Source organism: Periophthalmus magnuspinnatus, chromosome 22, assembly GCF_009829125.3.
Source record: "Periophthalmus magnuspinnatus isolate fPerMag1 chromosome 22, fPerMag1.2.pri, whole genome shotgun sequence".
NCBI classification, from domain to species: domain Eukaryota; kingdom Metazoa; phylum Chordata; class Actinopteri; order Gobiiformes; family Gobiidae; genus Periophthalmus; species Periophthalmus magnuspinnatus.
The window spans coordinates 21,014,378-21,034,846 of NC_047147.1; the positions used below are offsets into that span (position 1 = coordinate 21,014,378).

Genomic DNA, 20,469 nt, shown 5'->3' on the forward strand with positions numbered 1-20,469 from the left:
TTAATTAGGCAGTGGCGAATTGACAGTTGAGCATTGACCCATTAATGAGAAGGTTGCTGGTTTGAACTTACGCAATCACTATTGCAATCAGTGAATTGTACGTAGTAAATATGGTAGTTTAGTAGTAATAGAAGTTGTTATAGTATGCTGCAAGCCTCAAAATGATAATATTTAGTTAGACGAGGCCAGCAGTGCAGTGTGTTGAGCGTTTGCCGGCTAACGACAGGATTGCTGGTTTTAAGTTGACATAATCGAGTCAATGAATAGTGTAGGCTATATATAATATGATACAAGTAACGGTAGATTAGAAGTACTAGTAATAGTAGTAGCATTTGAAGTTGTTCTATGGTAAACTTAACCAACTTGAAGTATTAGCAAGACATAGCAGTAGTCGCATAGTACCAAAGTTGGCCATGTTACCAGACCAAGATATTAAGAGTGGAGTTTATTCATCGGGCTAGTGCTAGCGACAACTAGCATGTTAACACCACACCAGCACAACTTCCTGGTTCGCAGAGAATAAGAGGATGAATATGTGGATAAGTGGATACAGGAAGCACACAGCGGTTTACTTTATACCAGAGAAAATTTAGTATTGTACAACATTAGCATTATAAGAAATTAGCAATTCCAAGTAACTTTCAAACCATTTATATACTTGGCTATCCCTTAAAGGTGAGAGTACGTGTACAGACCTGCTTAAGCATTTATTTGGCCTCATGCATAAAAGATTCAACATATGTTTTCAATAACACATGCATAATACATGGGATTTGTGCTACACCGCTACAAATGTCAGCTAGTACTTGTTTACCGTTAATAAACACGATTGAGAATTTTGATGTCATTTTCAATATCACAGTATGCACATATAGATTTAACTGGCTCGAAGTGCCTCACTGCTAAATGAGTAAAAACTGTATCATATGTTGTATAAGCAGTCAAAAATAAGTCTGCTGTATACTATTTGCACCGAATTATGAAGCATTTTATTGTCCGATAATCAGGAAGTGCACAAGTAACATGCTAGTTGTTGGCATTATTGTCACAGCTAAACCGTTCTGGCTACGGAAAGTTGTGAAAAGCTCTTATAAACTTATCACGGTGAGTAATTAGGATGCTTTGAATGCATAAGGTAAGGTATCTTTGGACCAGTTAAGTTTTTCATGTTTTTAAGGCCGTAAAAGTCAGATCCAGCGACTTTTATTTGATTTGTTTCAAGGTATTCCTGACTGGTTTTGCATTGTATAGTTTGTCACGTTCTATCTTTAGCACAAGTGATTTTCAAATGGATGGCCCCCGCATTTGTTTCAGGCCATTGGAGCAGTAAAGTGTGTAGAGGCAGTGGCTTATGGAAGCTCTTGTTAAAGGGACTAATTACAAGTAGCCCCCTGCCCCCTGTGAGCGCCCCCGCCTGTATGCTAGCATGGGGACGGTTAGCCATTGTCACCCAGGCTAGCCCACATCCAGACAAAACATACAAGCTTCTCATTAGGGCTATACTAATTACTGTACATTTACTCCACTTTCTCCCTTTTAGAAATAGTACTCCAAACTTGAGTTAAAGTATTTCAAAGTGTAAAAGTAAGTATAAAAGTGGAAGTATTACATAAGGATGGAGTTTCTTATTACTTATTACTACTATCAGGTGAATTACTACTAGGGTATTTCTACAACAAGTTACTACTACTGCAACTACTTCAACTTTACTACTAGTAACTTACTGAAGAGAGACAATTTTGACAACAATCAAACCAAGACATTCCTCAGTATTCCACATATATACTCCAGAATTGACTAAATAAATCATTCCAAATTCTATTATATTTTTATTTTTGCTAACACGGGTACGCTACAAACCCATTAGCGACTACTAGTTAGATTATTACGCTGTCCACATGTCAAAATATTATACATCAAACCATCCAAAAATCATGTATGCAACATTTTCAAGACTTAAAAAATATAATATTTTGTTTTGAATGGTTAAACGCTATGGCAACTGTCCTCATTCCTCACAATTCTGTAACCTACGGATAGCCATAGATCAAAAAACCATGGCAATCTTCTATACCGCTACCACTACTCAACATATTGCTAGCATGCGGTTTTCTTTAGCCCGCCTGTAATCCCATTCACCCTCCATTCTCCTATACTGCAAGTTTGTGTGTGTGTGCGTGTGAGAGTGTGCATGTGGTCCCGGGACCCCTCCGTATATCCAGAGTAAATAAAAGGGGGTAACCGGGGGGACAAAAGCGCCGCCCCCCCATCGCTTGTGTGATTCGCCGCTATTTGGACCACTGAATGTGCTAAACGCTGCTTGTGTTGGCCTGAAAAGTTGTGAAGAGAAAGCGAGACGGGAGGGGGAGGTGGGGGGGGGGGGGGCGGCTTTCTCAGTGGCCCGGTCTGGGGTTGAGGTGGAGGGGGGGTGGGGTGGGTTAAAAGGGGGAATGGATCAACTAGTGCTGCGAGCAAGGTGCAGGCCAAAGGAGAGGGGTATACACAGACTTTTAGCCCCTCGAAAACTGCATGGGATTGGAACTAATTGCTGTCGTATGGTGTGAATCTTAAATATTTATTCCTCACTTATCCGCTACTGGCTTAAGGCCCAAAGTTGCTAGTTATAGACTTTAACTATCTCCAACTGCTCACCATCAAAAGGGAAATCTGCGCGGACAGTTGTGTTAAAATAACTACCAAGACAATATGGTCAAGAAGTAGTAAAAGTACTCCAGAATTCTGAAAAGATTTTTTTGCATACCTATGTTTCTCTAGTATACTTCTACTTCTACTAAGCTACTAGTATTAATACTACTAGGCTCCTCTTGCCATCGATACTACAACTACTAGACTGTTCTAACTACTACTACTTCTACTACTACTATCTCTACTGAGCTCCTCCGCCTACTACTACTACTACTGAGCTCCAACTTGAAGCCTACTCTTACTACCACTAGTACTCCTAATACAATTTCTATTACTACTAGCTTCTACTATTAGTACTACTAGGCTACAAATACTACTTCTACTACTGAGCTTCTACTACTACTAGATTAGTCTTTTTACTACACTACTACAACTAATAATAATAATTGTACTACTATTGAACTCTTAGTACTACTACTACTACTACTAGCCTCTTCCTCCTCCTCCTACTATTACTACTGCTGCCACTAGTACAACTACTGCAACTACTACTATGACTACTAGGCTACTGCAACTACCCTACTACTATAGATTAACAGTTGGTTAATAAAAATGTCTTGGAAAATAAAATTCTGTATAAAAACTCCAACAAAACTTATTTTCATTTAAATCCACACAATCCATTCACAAAATTTTAATAAACGCACTTGGTTTATGTTCTGCCAATGACTCAAGAAATGCGCTACATAAAGTTGTCAATAACCTATTTTTATGAAGTCGTCTGAACCTAATTTTGTAACTTTTCCACAATAGCATATTTCCGTGCTTCCATGTTTCACCTCTTCGCTTCCTCAGCCCGACAAGTGCTAATGACTCTAACATATTTACCGATAGCACACAGTCGCGCAGCTAGCATCTTTCAGCAGCCCATTCACCGCGCTCACCATATGTTTTAGTGCTTAATTCCCATCATACACTTAGCCTAGCCCATTTTAGTGCATCTACTTCCAACGCAGTCCGCTCTTTTACGCTGATTATTTCCTGATCTTTGCTTAAACAAGTGGCGGCCCCTTGCTAGCTTGCGCCGGACCATAAAACAGCAGCTCGGTAAATAGCTAGCGAGCATGCTGACAAATTGGGTAGCGCTCGGGCCAAAGTCATTAACGGCCCTAAAACCTGTCAGAGCAATTACACCATGCAAACCCGCGACGCTAGCAAGTCTCCGCTGCCAAATGCGAAACGCCACTGCCCACCTCCTCCGGAACGAGCAAAGGTAAACAAGGAGCAGTCAACAAAGAAGCTAGAGTTAGAAAATCAACAATAGAGTTAAGGCTAATAATTGCTAAAGAACTTTAAAGTTGCTGGTACTTATTTAGAGGCACAGTATGTAACTTTTTAGCCCCCCCCAAAAAAAAACCATTTAATTTTGCGCTGTGTTTACTTCACTAAAAATTCTTCCTGCGTGTTTCCATGAAAATGTTGTTCCTTTAGCTACAATATCCCAAAGAATGGCCAACTCCGGTACCTTTAAGTAAATGTTTTGTGTAAATGTAGCGGTTAGCATACTCATGACATAGCTTGAACGCTCAATTCTTAGCTTAAGTTAGCCTTTCAATGTGAAATTAGCACTTTCTCCCTGTATCTTGATAGGTTTCCAACAAAAAATAAACAAGCTAATCCTCCAGCTAGCTACTCCTGACTCTGCAGTGTCCCTAGTCAACAACTGCTCCTAACAGGTGACCCCAGTGTTGAGGAACGAGTCAAATGCGCTGAACACATTTCCTCAAACACTTAGCTAACAATTCACCTGCTTTCTTGCACATAGGTAGTTGAAATCGCAACATTTAATTACACTAGTTCCCAAACACCAAAACAACATCAAATTAGTGTAAAATGATCGCCATAACGACGCTATCTCATGCGTTGATGTGCAAACCAACCCAATCCCCAACACAGCTGCCCGTGCATCCTGGCCCTCCTTGTTTTTGCATGAGAACTAATGCGCACTTGCCTACCCCCCAAAAACACGTCATTAAGCCTTCCCTTTAAATGAAGTGGAATAAGAGCTCCTAATTAGACGTGTTTTTTCCCCTCCTCTGTGTGGTGAAGTGAAGCAATCAGGCGGCAAGGGGGAAGTAATGGGGGAGGGAGGGGGGTCGCGGAACGCCCTCTCTCTGACGCCCACTTTTGCTGCTAAGCCCTTAACCGAACCACTGGCCAGATATCGCGTTGTCATCTCTGTAATACAGTGTTTCAAACAATATGATGTCTGAAATTTAATGAGAAAATTACACTAACTAACGTATTTTCAGGTGAAGGGTCTGCCATTTGCTTGTCTCCATGGAGATTGCCAAGAATGTTTCACAGTACAGCATTAAACAATACTGATGTCCATGGAGATAAGTAGGTTAACCTGCCAGGTCAAGTTGCAGGTCAGATCTGCGAAGAGGCGACCCCACTCACAGTAAGAATGCATGTTTTTTCTCAGCAGTAAAAACACCTGTCATTAAATAAATACAAGTTTAATGCCGCATTGTGGAACATCTAGCTGGAAAAAGCAGATGGCCAAATGCCTTTCCGACAACTCAAGCGTAATGTAAAGTTTTAAGCGATTTAAAAACTTCAAAAATCTTGCTTAATTCGAGTTGTGAAACCAAACTTGACCCAACACATATCAAAAGTACAATTGGGCTTTTTGCAGTATCCATGTGCTCTACGTCCACGTGTGTTGAACTGAGACAATCACCCAGCAAGGGGGAAGTAATGGGTGGGGGAGCTGGGGGCATCGCTGGCTGCCGCTCTTTCGCCGCCTACTTTTGCTAAGCCCCTAACCTAACCACTGGCCAGATATTGCATTGTCATCCCTGGAATGTTGCTCCAGATAACTATCGTGTGTACGGTCTGCAGTTGGCCTGGCCTGCAGTGAGAGAGGGAGGGGCCACGAGAGGGAGGGGTGAGTGAGGGGTAAGGGGCGGAGGTGGTCAGGGGTAAAGATTGTTTTGCACAGTCGGCTAGGTCGGGTGAAGCTGTTGTACCTTTTAACCCAAAATACAGGTCGAGCCTAGCATTTAAAAGCGCTCCCTGAGGCTAAGGCAGGACCGGGTTATGTTATGTGTACACGTGTAGCTAGCATCGCTCGCTATCATTACAGCATATGTTTGAGCGCATAACTGATGCACCATACTTTAACTGAGGCTAATTAGCTAGATTAAAATGTATTGGAGAGTTGAAATAGCATTTAGCGCGAACCAAAAAAGTCACCCAAGAAAAAAATCAAGACTTTTCGGCAAGTCCTTCAAGTTGCAAAAAGCATTGACGGATTAGACAAAAGCAGTGTGTGTCTCTGAATTGTAGAGAAATCGTGCTTATTCTGATAACTCTACGACAACATTCAAAACTCCATTGGCCAGGTTTTCATTTCTTTAATATCCCCACAGGAGTGCCCCATGCAGTCGCACTTTAGAATAGCTCGAAAGGCTTGGTGTCAGTTAAGATGTTCCAAGACTTCATCTGGGCACAAAAAGCTTGTGGAGAGAGCAGACGAATAGAGACGTGTCAAAGGAAAGGAGGCCGGCAGTTGCAGATGTCAGGACCCAATTTGCATCAACAGCAAAGGGCCAAATTGTCGGGGTGGTGGGGGCCGACCCGCCAGCTTGGTCTCTCTTTTGGGGAGTAACTAAAAAGGGATGCCCATGACTGCCCTGCGCACACCAGACAAGCTCCAGTAGGTAATGGAGGGTCAGGGAACTCTCTTCACTTCTATAGGCAAGTGGTTACTAAAAGTTAGTTCTTGTGGAGTTCCAATCAACATAAGGAAATAACCTTTTGATTGGTGCTCTTTTAGGGAACAACTAAAATGTGGTAACCATGAGTGTCCCATGCTCAGCAGACAAGCTCCAGTTGGTAAAGAAGGGCCAGGGAGCACTGTCCACTTCTATAGGCCAGTTCTTATCAACTTTTTGACTTGAGAAGTTTCTACGGCTCTGAGTCAGACTAACATAACAAAATAACCCTTTGATTGGCGCTAAAATATCCATTGTCGTCTAAATACTCATCATTGCTAAAGTACAATAATTTGAATATTGGATAATTTGATGGTTGATCAAAAATATTGTGTTGTAAAGGGTCTCTGCCTGGGATCCAGAATCCATTTTCAGATAGGCATGATTGAAAGGTGGATTAGCCAATCAGAGACACGCATGGACCGTCCGTATCAGAAAAAAATAAACTAAAAATATCACAGGGGGCTGAAAAACATAGTGGATTTATGTAGAAGCAATGAGCAAAGCAAAAAAATTAGAAATTGGATGTTATTTGTAAATGAAAGGTCACCAATGAGCTTCTTCGTTTTACATGCGTCACTGGAAAAAAGCAAATCTGACTGAAACGATCACATTTGGTTCTGGCTAAAAATGCAACGGAGGACGTGGGGAAATATACAGAGAGACATCATTCTGCATTCGCCAGGCAAAAGGGTCAAATGTCACTCTTTTATCTTTTTATCATTATCATTAATTGCAATTTCCTCAAGCTTTAAAACATTTTCTTTTCCGAAAATCAAGAAGTGCACTTTAGCATGCTAATTGTTTTTAGCTGTGATGATAAAACTCGCTCTGGCCACTGAAAGTTGTGAAAAGCGCTTGTTAACTCATTGAGGTGAATAATTAGGATGCTCGTAATGCATAAGGTAAGTGAGGAATAACTTTTTTACGTTTTTAAGACAGTAAAAATGAGGTACAGCACTTTTAAGTTCGAGTCGTTATTTGTGACATGATTTGTGTTTATAGTCTGCATGTTTGAAATAAATTCATTCATTCGTTAAATCAACAAGTCAACCATCAAGATAGTAGCACACAACCTCCGTTCAGCAGCTCTCTCATCAGGCAAAGTTTTTTTCTTTCTTTCTATACCGCCATGTTTTTTTTTTTTCTTCTCGCACACAAATGTCCTGCAGGCAAGGAACAAAGCGAGCAGAACTGATTACTGCGCGCTAGCCCTGCTCCGCCAGTCGAAAGTCTGTTTGGCTTCCTAATGAGCACACTAAAACCCCAATTCATCACCCATAACCCCTTCGCAACCTACCCTGAAATCCTTCCCATTACGACCACCAGCCCAAGGACGGGGCGCTTACAGCAGACGGCCCGCGATGGGTCAAGGACGGGTGGAGAAAGGAGAGGAGAGGCTGGGTCAGAGTGGGCTACGAACCGGCAGAAAGTTATGAAGGACTTTGAAAAAATTGTGAAAGTCAAGATAGGCTTTGTAGCTTTATTTTAACCAGGCGTTTAAATTGTGGATCAGATTATTTGAATGGAATGAAATGGTTAAAATAGGGGGTTAATATGTGTGGTACCAACAAAAGGGTATACAGTTCATCCCTCGTAGTATATTGTAGTACTAGTGATTCAAACTGGTAGGGCACCTGGCAAAAAACCCCAAAAAAACTACAACTTAAGAAATTTGTCGTTCTCGTTGGAAACTACAAATTTCAACCTAGTTAAACGTGGTTCTATCAATGGAAGGATTGTAGCTGATTCATACTTTACCACAATAGCAGAATAAATATGTGTCCTTGAGCAAGACACCTCAACCGTGTCGCCAACTCCTGATACTTAAGTAAATAGAGTATCAAAATTTTTCAGAATTTATTCGTCAGTGCTTTACATTTACAAAGTTGTTACGTCTTCATATCAATACATTTTGTCAGTTTTATTTACATGGATGGCATTTTCCCAAATTCTCAAACACATCATTCCGATTTTTCATAATTTGCTAGTACCACCTTCCCTGTACCCCATCCCATTTACCCCCCCGCCCTCCCTCTCCTCTCCAGCCCGTGTGGCGTCCCAGCCTGAGTCTAGGAATGTCCGGAGCAACGACCACTTTCTCTACCAGCGGGAATGTCCCAATGTTCCAGCACTGGAATTCACTGGGAAGGGAATGTTGGATAGGAGCTAATGTTGATCCATAAGGAATAGTCTTGGGAATATGCTGCGTTCAAGTTCTATTGAAATTGTTTATGTCAAATATGTAGATAGAGGGCAAGAGTCATCATAATTTTGGGCTATTTTGAGAGCGTTGTCAAAACAGAAATTTCACAAATGTTGAACTCGGTTGTTTCTGAGGGATTGGGTTCAGGAGATTGCAATACCGTCATTGCTCAAATCTTATCACTTGAACTGTAGCCAAATTTTTCTATGATATTGTAAAAACATTTCTGACATGGATTTGTGGTGACAGAAATGATGATAAACTGGAAAATCTTTGTTTTGTTTCATACATAATCGAGGGGCTTGATAATTTCAGAGACAGCCAAATACCGTGCATTTCAAATTATTAGCAGAATCAATGTTAGCAATTTTTACTCTGCAATTTCCTATGTTGTGACACCACTTGAACACAACGTATCGGATCAAACTGAAGTAGAGTGTGTTAAAATGCATATATAGCCGGTCTGTTCGGAGGAAAGAGGGGCATGCGGGCTAAACTCCCAGTGTTGCTCATTACACTGGCTTGGACTGATCCTCCCGACACCTGAGCGGTAACCAAGAGATTACAGAATTGATGAATCCGTGCTTTCAAATGCAGCTGTTTTATTCTGCTTTAGTAATTAATTCTTTTTCCGATAACGTATTGATTAGGCGTAGTCCCTGATAAAGTTCAAACTGAGAGGGATCCCCCAGGGGTCCACACTAGGCCCGCTGCGAGGATCCAGTGGAAACCTGTGCTTCCACTTCCTTCTCACTCAAAGCAGTTTAGACTCATAAATTAGCAATAGCAAGCAGAAGGGAATCAAGGGGAAAAGTGTATACTATATTTTGCGCCATGTTTTGACTTTTTAAGAGATTTATGTTAAGCAAAATTTGGATACGTTTTGAAAAAATAATTCAAAGTTACAAGACTTAAAATGGATGAAAAACACATTCATTATTTTGTACATATATTTTTTTATTGAGTTGAAATTTGTATTATTAATTTCAAAAAGTTTTTAAATAAATTTATGGTGCAGGTACAGTTAAATTTTTCACTATTTATTTATTTTTTTATGTGATTTATTTAATTAGCCATGTGACAAAAATATATTTATGGCATCATTTATTAGATTTAAAAATAAAGCACTTACGTATTATTATTATTAAGACTAAGAACCACATTATGACATGCTACGCTAGGTGTATAACCCTTCCGATTTATCCTGATTCTTTCCTTTGCAATGTTCCATCTTCCAGTGTTCTATAGTTCATGGCATTCACTTTTTTATTTTCCAGCTTTTTTGTAAATTTTAAAACTATTCCTCCAATACGGTCTCGCTAAACATTCAAAAAGATTCATTCGCAAACCCTTTTCAAGCTAACCCCCATTGCAACGCCGCATTTGTACCTCGCAGCTACTTCCCCTCTCCTCCCTCTCCCTTTCTTGCCTCAAAAACCCGCCCGTACTCTTTCACAAAACTCATCTTTCATTTTCTCATGGCTGCGTTTTTCCGTACAGCCGGCGAGTTGGGAGAGGGGTGAGGGAACGTCTGATCAACACAACATAGGGTTTCTCGGGGCTAGGTCTCCGGGGAGCTAACTAGCAGCGGGCGAAATCAGGTGTAGCTTTAAGAGAAAGGAGCGCTCTTGTCTTGTCAGGGCCCCTCACCTAACAGACTGCTTTACGAGTCAATAACCGCGGCTACCCCAAGTGTCGTCCACCGGGTCTGGTACGGATTGACTTTTAACCACAAAAGGAAGGAAGGAAGGAGCGCGAAACAAACTATGGTGAGCCACTGGTGTAATATGAAAATGTGTGTAAAAAAAAAAAAAAAAAAACTAAGGTTAAATGTTCACCCACTAACCAAATGGCAACTGGTTTTGAGCCTCATGTTTGGATATTGCAGCTTCTGTCTGGTGGCAGAGGAGTAACAGGTTGAGAGTTTGCCCACTAACCAGATGGTCACTGGTTTGAACCTCATATGCATATATAGTACAGCTGTTGTGATCTAAAACAAACAAGCTTAGGTGTAATAAGTAAGACTGTAAGTGATTGGCTGAAAAAATAAATACAAGAACAGTGGCTTAGTGAATTGAGTTTTCACCTATTAACCAGAGGGTAAAAAGTTTAAACCTCTTCTGTGGAATTATTGCAGCTGTTGCGCTGTACCACAAACAAGCTTTAGTATACCACTGAGGTAATTTTGTCTAGTATAAAAAATGCATACATCCTGGGACTCTAGTGGTTTAGTTTACACATCAACTAAAGGATAACCGGTTTGAACGCAGATTCTGCAGTTAATACGCTACGCAGCCAACAAGTTTTAAACACCACTAGCGCAATACAGATTATAAAAATTGATATTCTGGGATGACAGACCAGATAACCGTGATTCAAATCTTACCTAAGCACATCAGGGGTATTAGTTCTTGTTCTGGGTAAGACGCTCTACTTACAGTTACATTACCAACAGTCCAAACTGTCGAACTACATTTGCCACCCCAAACTCCAACATGGCGTCTTTGAACTAATCAACAGTGACAAATAACGTATGACCCTACAAAATGATGGCTCAAATCTTTCTTTTAATATCACTAGGAGACAGAAAAGTATAATTAGAAGGTGGAAGTTAACACACTCACATCTCCTCGCATTAACATTAGACCGAAATCCAATGAGGTCTCGATATAGACTGTCCATTTTAAGGAAGCTCCGCGGGTCATTTCATTACAGCCTAATTCTGTGGCACTAATTTTTGATGTTAGCAAGTTGACAGCAGTCGGAAATTGCCAAGCGTGGCTGTTATCAGAGCGAAGGATAGAAATTGAAACAATGCCAAGTCATCCTCCAAGACTTCACTGCCAGGGATCCCATATTGACAATACTAGACCGATAGCTCATCTTTTGTCCATTGGCGTAATTGCGAGTGACATTTTAAGTACTTTTTCGTGGATATGTTGCTGTTACACTCAAACTTTGGATCTGTGATGCGATGTTGGCAGCGTTCCTAACTACTCTTAGATTGACTATATGAAAGTTTAATGTTGGGCAGTTCAATATGTCAGACAGCGTTGCACTAGCGAAAAGATGATGGATGGAACTTTGACAAAAAGTATTGGCAAAAATAGCAGGAAGTTTATCATATTTGCATCCGTCTGCTAGACAAAGTCGTCATTTTAGGTTAAGGTGCTTCATATCATGTATTTCAAGAAGTTGTTTGGAGAAGTTTGTGTATAAGCGGGTTTACTGATACACTCTGTTCATCTCAGCTTGATGACTATAGCTGTGGTGACAGTGGCTAAGATTGGTACAGCAGTCACCTTGTAACCAGATAGTTCAAGGTTCAATTCCAGCAGCTACTAACACTTACTACTTAGCTGCTTATACAGTATATCTGTACTGGGGCATGACAAGTAGCAAAGTCGTCTGTGTACTGTCTGCATCTGAATATTAAGTGTTTTATTGTCCGGCAATCAGGAAGAGTGTGGTTAGCATGCTAGTTGTTGTGAAACTTGCTTTTAAATGTGCTAACAACTGACATCGGTCATCAAACTACTACTAATTCTAGTTTGTATGCCTCTGTAAAAACAAAACCTAACCCTTTTGCACATTAATTTCTTACAAACGTCTAAGTAAGAATTCTAGTCACATTTGACCTATTAAAAATATACTGTGTCTTTCATGTTTTTTTTCTCTGTCTTTGATGATATTTCGGTACCATCACTTCTATTTGTATCCTGCTCATTTAGCTAGTTTCGTTAGCCTAGCCTTCTTTGAATAAGACATTATCCTCAGACAACATGTGCTCCCCTTGACTCCCTGTGCTAGCTGTTAATCGCCTCTCATCTTAACAGTGCAAGTTCCCGACTACACCACTGCTACTATTAATTACCCATGCTCCTTGGCTTCAATGTTTTTCGAAGCTCTTTTGTTTCTCCTTCTTCTCTCCTTATTGACTTTTCAATTTTCTCCCTTGCATCCACCCACCGCAACATCAGCAAGAAGCTAGCTAGCGAGCGGCCGACCAGGCAACCAACCGATCCCCCCAAGCCGGCGTAGTGTTTTCTCCCGCGACGGTTAGCTTAGCACCAGCGGGCCTAGCCTTTCAGCTCCCAGGCAGCCTACCCGTGGCTTCCCGTGGGATCGGAATCAAAGAGAGAAGCCCTTAAAATGTAACCGAGGGTATAATGAGGGTGCTAGGGAGAACAATGCGCGTGGAGAGTGGGAGTAGGGAAGAGCGGAGGAATGCCGAGCCATGCAACCTGATGAGATGGTTTGAGGTGAGACAATGAAAACGATATGGTTACTTTTTATTATTACTTGAGACATACATTTGAAAATCGAGATTACTGACATAAATATTGGGGAAATATATGGCAAGTTTTTGGAGTTCGAGACAGATTAAAAAATTAGCAACGATTTCAACAGAAGTTTATATTACTGAAAACATTTTAAAAATCCAAATTTACCTTGCTATTTTGGGGTCTTTAAAAAAAATCTAAATATATACAAAATTGAGGTGTTGGATATTAACAAAACTTATCTTAAAAAAATTCAAAACAAAATGTGTCGCTTCTACAAATTTAAGAAAAACCTTTGAATTGACAATTTCTTTGTTTAAAACCATGTAAAGCTTGCAACAGCTAGCATGCTAACACACACTTCCATGAAAATGAAGACTTTATTTGACAGCAAGAGCCTCTTATACAATATATCTGTGCTAAGGTAAGACATATTTACATACATACATAGAAAAAATCAGGTACAGGGCCTTAAAGCAAATCCAACAACTCGACAGCGATCGAAAGGAGTACCACTAATTTGTGCGTAACAATGGGCATGGATGAGCGCCCACACAAGGCAGGTGCTTTGAGTGTGAGCAGTGGTGAGGCTAATGCTAAGGGCTAGCCGGCTCTGGCTTGTGTAACCTTTCATTTTCAAGCGCTTCCCTTTGACTCATAAAGGATGAAAATGATCTCATGGGGGCAGGCGGAGCGGGAGAGCGTAAGGGCCAGGAGCATCCACAGAACAAGAGCGCCGTTTGTTTAGCATGATGTTGCTTACTAGGCCACTGTAAGCGTTTGTTCCGCTTTTTACTTTTTAGATTTGTTTCTAGTTTTAGTGAATAAATGCAACAATTAAGCTAGACTAATCCTCCAGCTAGGTACTTCTGACCTTGATCCTGATATCAGTCTTATTCTGCTTCACCCATGCTTATTACCAACTTAGTGCTATTTAAGTTAACTTTATTGCCTTACTGTGGAACATTCCAGGCAAAGCAATGACAATTCTATGGATACATGCTTAGTTGCAAAGCTCTCCACTTCATTAAAAAGCATGTCTTGTTCTTTACTGGCATGGCGGCTGACTGGCTAGCACTCACCCCTGTGTCTAGGTGGGTTTCCTCTGGGGATACCGGTTTCCCACATTAACCCAAAACACCACAGGTAAAATACTTCAGCTAAGGTAGTCCTGATGAAGACTAGCTCAAGATCTGGAGATGGGTCCTCGGGTGCAGCACTGTGGTGGGGTCAAATGCAGAGGACAACTTTCCTTATTAGGAGCATACCTTACACTGTTTTAACCTAATTTAAATGGGTCACTCAACATGTTTTACATCAAACTATGTTTTTATAGCCAAAATCTATTGACGTGTGACAGTGGCTGTTTCACTAAGGACAGTGCAGGAATAGGCACTTTCAATTCCTTTTCAAAGGGAATCAATTACAAACTATTTTTACAGCAAGCATATAACCACTATTTGTAATAACCACACACATTTATTTTAAAAACAATATTCCATCTGAAAATGTGTCTAATTTCTACCCTATTGCTCCCAATTCTTTGCCGCTCCATTGTGAACTGCTGGTGCACGTGTGGCGACGAGAGGGCTCTGATGTAATATGGCTAAAAGGCATTTGAGCACCTGCCCCAGGAGGACAGCCCCTGTCCATTAAAGCTCTGTGTTCATAAGCACGACATTAGCATTCCCTGTATCCCAAAGAGGAGCAGGGTCTCTGTGTGTCTCCGGTCTGGTCTTCCTGGTCCCTGCAGTCTGGAGGGTGGCCAGCCCAGGAGTCGCCCTCAAGAGCCGCTAATCCAATCGAGTAGTTGGCAATGTGTGCGTGTTTACTGACTGTGAAAGCATGTCATTTAACTGGAGGCAATGGTTTTGTCTTATTACATACTGGAAGTTTTTTTGTCTTGGCGATGGAGAGGCTTGGGAGGTTGATGGTTTTACTGCTGTGGTGGAAATGGGGTGGGTTGGATTGAACATAGCTCAAACAATTAAGGAGAGAGCAACTGCTACTGAATGTAGCCTTTCTGGATTCATAATTTTATTTTACGTCTCAGGCCCCTTTTGGAAAACCCAAGGAGAAGTGAGTTAGCGTAGCCTATAGCCAAAAATGTCTTTTTCAAGTATTTATGGGGGTTAAAAACTACTTTTTGAAGTACCATTCCAAAAGTTACACAAATACTCAAGTAAATCCCCTTAGAATATCCCCAAGCCAGTCAAAAACCTGCAGGGAAACTCTGCAATACCTAACATCATGTCTCACACCGTTCCATTTAAGGTGCTCTTATTTGGAGTTTAACCCTGACTCCGGTTGTCCCTTCACTCCAGCGCTATTGTGTTTGACCGATGGGCCTTATGTGCTTTTTGCTTTCTTCCTTTCTCCCGGCTCGCTCAGCTCTTTAATCTGCCTCTCCACCCCCCAACTGCGGTGCTCCTCCCCGCTTATGTCCGAAAAGCCCAGATCACAGGGCGGGTCGAGGGCTACGTGGTCTGCTGGAGTGGCTTAGCTGGATGGATTGTAAAGCCTGGAGATGTGGTTAAGGCTTAAGTAAACCCGGGTTGAAGCACTACTGGTAAAGGGAGAGCAGACAATACAAGTGGTGGGTAAAAAATCGAGATCAGGTATGAACAAGGACTAAACCATGATCAAACCAGGATTAAACCAGGACTAAAACTAGAGCTAAACCTGTTTCATCCCAAATTCAACCTTGGAAAGTATCTGGCAATCTGAGGAACAACATGATCCGGATCAAGCAAGGACTGAACCAGGATCATACCATGTCTAAAACTAAGACTAAATTACTTTCCTCAAGTACTAGCTCAGGAAGTGTTTGGTGATCGTAGGAATAACATAATTAGGATCTAAGTAAAGGCTGAAACGGACATGAACAAGAACTAAACCAGGACTTCATCGGTACCGAACTAGACCACACCACGCTAGAACTAAACCAAGACTTCAACAGGATTAAGCCAGCTTCAGACCACGTGCTATCTCAGAAGGCATTTGGCTGTCCAAAGAGAACCAAATCACGACCAAACCAGCTCTGAGCCAAGTATGAGTGAGGACTAAACCAGGACTTCATCAGTACCAAACTAGAACAGACCACACTAGAACTAAACAAGGACTAAAACAGGACAAGACCAGTGCCTTTTTTAGAAACTATTTGGCTTTATAAGTACCACCAAGATAAGGATCAAACCAGAACAACAACAGGCTCAAACCAGAACTTAAACAACGTCTCAAACAGGACTAAACAACTGTTACGACTTGGTATAAATTTAAAATAGTTTGATCTAAGGCAGAAATCATCTGTATCGTATCTCAGTCCACACCAAACCTACATCAGGACATGTAAGGACAAAAACTAAACAAACACGGACTAAAACACAGTCTTAAGTAGGGCTAAATCTGGACTATCCAAACTATAGATCTATAGAAACCCCTTAGACTAGAAACCACGTACCACATATTGAGAACCTCTGCCCTACAGGTAGTTCCTCCACGGCTCTGGCTCCTCTCTAAATACGTGGGAGGATAAAAAGGGGAAGTGTGTTACAATCCATCTCATTTTGGCGTTTATGCTAAGCTTCTGAGGGCATTATACACTACATAAGCTCATTTGCACGTCTGATTCCCTCTCCAAAACACGCTTTAATGACTCCTTAAGCCCACGGTAGTTCTTTGCGGCACAATAGCCAAACAGTGCCGCAAACTCACTCTTCCAGAATCGTTGAATTTAAAAATATGAAAAAAAAAATTTATTTATTTTACAGCTATAGTATGTAACTTTTGGGCCAAAAATAGACTAAAATAAAAACCGTGTTCCATTATGGACTTATTATTTTTTATTACACTGAAAAACAAGTGTCCTTACTGTGAGTGGGCTTGCATCTCCACAAACCTGACTATTATGTAGCCTGGAGGAGGGCCTTCTCCTGCTTGTTTCCATAGAAATGTTGTTCCTGGCTATAATGTTCCACAATATGCCGTAAAATCTAGCTATCTCCATGAAGAATGTTCCGAAGTATGGTTTTAACTTTCTGTTTCCATGGAATTATGCAGGTGACTCTAATTCTAACAGTTTGCAGTGATCTAAAGTTGTCCCTCACGCACCTTATGCATTTGGAGCATCCTAGTTACTCACCGTGATGAGTTTATAAGCACTTTTCATCAAAATTTCGTTATTACACTAAAGCTAACAACAACTAGCAATGTAAACCTGCACTTCCTGATCAGGACAGGACACAGCAGACTTATTTTTGACCTCAAGAGCTGCTAATGCACTATATCTGTACTAGCAAGAGCCATATTTTGCTCAAATACATGGGAAAAAATTGTGTACCGGACCTGTGTACCTGATCACATTTGTTTATTCATTTTATGGCTATTCGTAGTGAGCAATTTGACACGTACCGTCGAACGAGCCCCCATAATGTTTACAGGAAGTCTAATAATTTTTGATTACCCCAGAGGAGGTATTAAAAGCCGGTTAGTCAGCAAGGATAATTTCTTATTTACATGCCCCGAGCCGCCAAGAGTCTTCAAGGAACAGTGGGGCTAAACGCTAAATGCAACAAAACCAAATCAAACATGCCAACTGAGACTGCTAGCTAGCTGCGGGGCTGGAAATGTTGAAAAAAAAGGGAAAAAAATTCATTATGCGTTTAACATAATTCATTTCGAGGGTTATCAATTTGCAAAAGACAAGGAGGATGTTCAGAGGGGGTAGCCAGAGATCAAACCAGCCGAGATGAAAAGACTAGCTAAGCGTCGTTTTAAATAGTGTTCCAATTACATGCTACGGGCTACATGCTAATCGCTACATTCCCATCTCGATTAGCCAAGTCATGCTCCACCCCCTTTTTTGGAAGGATAAAACTGATTTTGTATTAATGATGCGTTGGAACGTCGAAACGGAAGCTATACCGTATATTGTGGTGAGATGTAGCTAAATTTTGAAGTCGCCTACCAACAGAGCAGAGGAGTAAACCAGAACTAAACCAGGATTCACATAGAATAAACAAGGGTTAAAAAAGGATTAAACCAGGTCTAAACACTGATTTTCTGGCTTTTTTGTATTTGACCCATGTCCAGCGGGTGACCTTGGTGACCCATCTTCAGATCTTGACTTATCTAGATCAGGAGTACCTAGCTGATGGATTGCCCTAGTGTGAATGTTTTAGATGTTTTTGTTGGGAAAACCAGAGAAGCACCTAAATGAAATCCATCCAGATTCTAGGGTTGATCGATTTGGGAAAAATATGGAACTACAATATTTCAATAGTGGAATTCTGTTAAAGGTTCACATTTTAAACACCTCAAGAAGATTCAGAAGGAGATTTTGTTTTTGTGGGAAAGTTATGTCATTTAAAATTGCAGAACTTGCTAACTGTGTCCATTCAAATTAGCTGTTTTTAGCAGTTCTACCAGACACAAAAAGAAGCTAATTTCATTTCAATTAAGCCTCGGAATGTTGAAATTGTATCTCCACCACGTCAAATATTGTCTCTCGCTCCATTCCTCTTGTTTGCTTAGCACCCTCACATTCTAAGCGCTCTATACGTGTGAAATCCCGAACAGCTAGCTACATGTTTTCATTTTCCTCCCTAGCAACTGCAAAAAGTCCGTTTTTAAAAGCATCTCTGCCTGCGCCGCCAAGCCGTGGGATGACTAAGGCCCCACTCGAACAATTGGAGGAAACTTCGGGCAGACCGGGAGTGTTTTAAGCTAGCACTATCTTGTGATAACTACTTGCTTTCTTTCATTATCTCCCACGCAGTGCGACTCCACCTCGGAAAAAACGCGCTACGTCTCGCTTGCTATCAAACAATGCTACAAAAAAACAGCAAGGAATAGAAAATATTTGTGTAAAGAAAGAAAAAAAAGGGGGGAGACAGACAGAGAGAGAGAGGGAGAGAGAGAAAGAGGGGAGGGAGAACGCATTGTTTTGGATGCGGTCCTCGGAGGGTCGGCAGGAGACATCTGTGTAGCGTGACCCCGTGACCCCGGAAAGAATGCTCTTACGGTGGGAGGGGGGAGGAGGAGGAGGGGAGGGAGAGGGGCGCAACATGGCCTACAGGACGGCCCACGAGCAGACCTAAGCAAAACAACAATCAGGGTATAGGACGGGGGAGGAGAGGGAGGGGCTCTACTGTTAAGTCAAGGTAGAGAGAAGTATTTTAAGGTCTAAAACAGAACAAAACATGGACTAAACTAGGACCAAGCACTAAACCAAAACTAAGCTAGGTGAGGTAAGTAAGCATGTATGAAACTACCAACTAAACCAGGACAGAAAGATCGAAAAAAGGACTAAACATTGAGTAAACCAGGACTAAGCCGGTTCTGAAGCATTCATGAACCTGGACTAAACCAGGGCAAATGGTCTAAATCAGGACTAAACCTGGACTAAACCCAGACAAGCATGTTTAAAAAAGAACTAAACCAGGACAAACCAGGTATGAGAGAGGACTAAACATGAACTAAACCAAGACTAAGTTTGGTCTAAGCTAAAGAATGTGTGAAACAAGACTAAACCAGGACTAAACTAGGTCTTAAGCATGTCTGAACCTAACCAGGGCGTTGCAATGTCCTGCAAACACTACTGAACCAAGACTAGAAAAGATCTAAACAAGGTCTATGACAACTAGAGTAACTAAACTAAAGTAAGCCACCCGCATTTGACCCAACCACCACCACATTGACACATACGGCAACCTGTCATAACTTTGCACAGAAAGATCTTAGAATTTGAACTGGAAATCTCTTGGCCTCGAGGTGAATTTGCTGAGCACTACGCCATCCTGCTTATGTAGGTCTAAATCAGAACTAAAGGACAATAAAAATCACTCAAATTAAACTAAAAGTATTGCTATAAAAACACAAATTTTAAACAAAAATCGGAGAAGTTGAACTTGTAACCTCTCGGCTACGGGGTGAATTTGCTTACCACTACTCCGTCAGGCTAATCTAGGTCTCAATCAGCACAAGAACCAATAAAAACTACTCATAATTTTTTTTTTTTTTAAAGTACTACTACAAAAACACAAATTTGGGAAAAAGTCAAAAAGTTGGTAGCCCTTTCGTCTTGATTACTTCTCCATGTACTCTACGTTATAATTACCCTCGCATACAATCTAGCCTTCATCTACTTCTAGAAATATAAAACAAAGTAGTTTCCCCTCGCTCCTTTTTAATGCTACAAAAACATACATTCTCGGGTGCTGCTGTCAGAATAATCTCGGTAATGCGTTCCCTATGTTCCCCAAACATTAGCTAGCACATTAGCCTGACCCAGTTAAGGCTCTCTTCCGGCAGCAGGGACCTGGGTCAAAACCTGGGTTCGGCGCGCGCAGGCCGGGCTGAGCTGGGTCAAACGCGCTGGGGGCCTGTCCGTGATTATGACCTTTAGGGATTTTCATTTTCAGGGAGAATGCAGGAGAGGAGGGAGGAAAGGTTAGCAGCCATGGATGGGTTAGCATAATAGTGTAATATGGAACGGTATGAGTTAAAAGCAAAAATAGAGGAAGCAATGATATTCCAAATGTTGTCTTAAAGG

The 20,469-nt window shown here is 41.2% G+C and overlaps 1 protein-coding gene across 7 annotated transcripts in view; it reads right to left on the reverse strand.

The window, feature by feature from the left end:
* Positions 1-20,469, reverse strand: part of meis2a (Meis homeobox 2a) — a 168,632-nt gene that overhangs the window by 108,197 nt on the left and 39,966 nt on the right. The window lies entirely within an intron of this gene.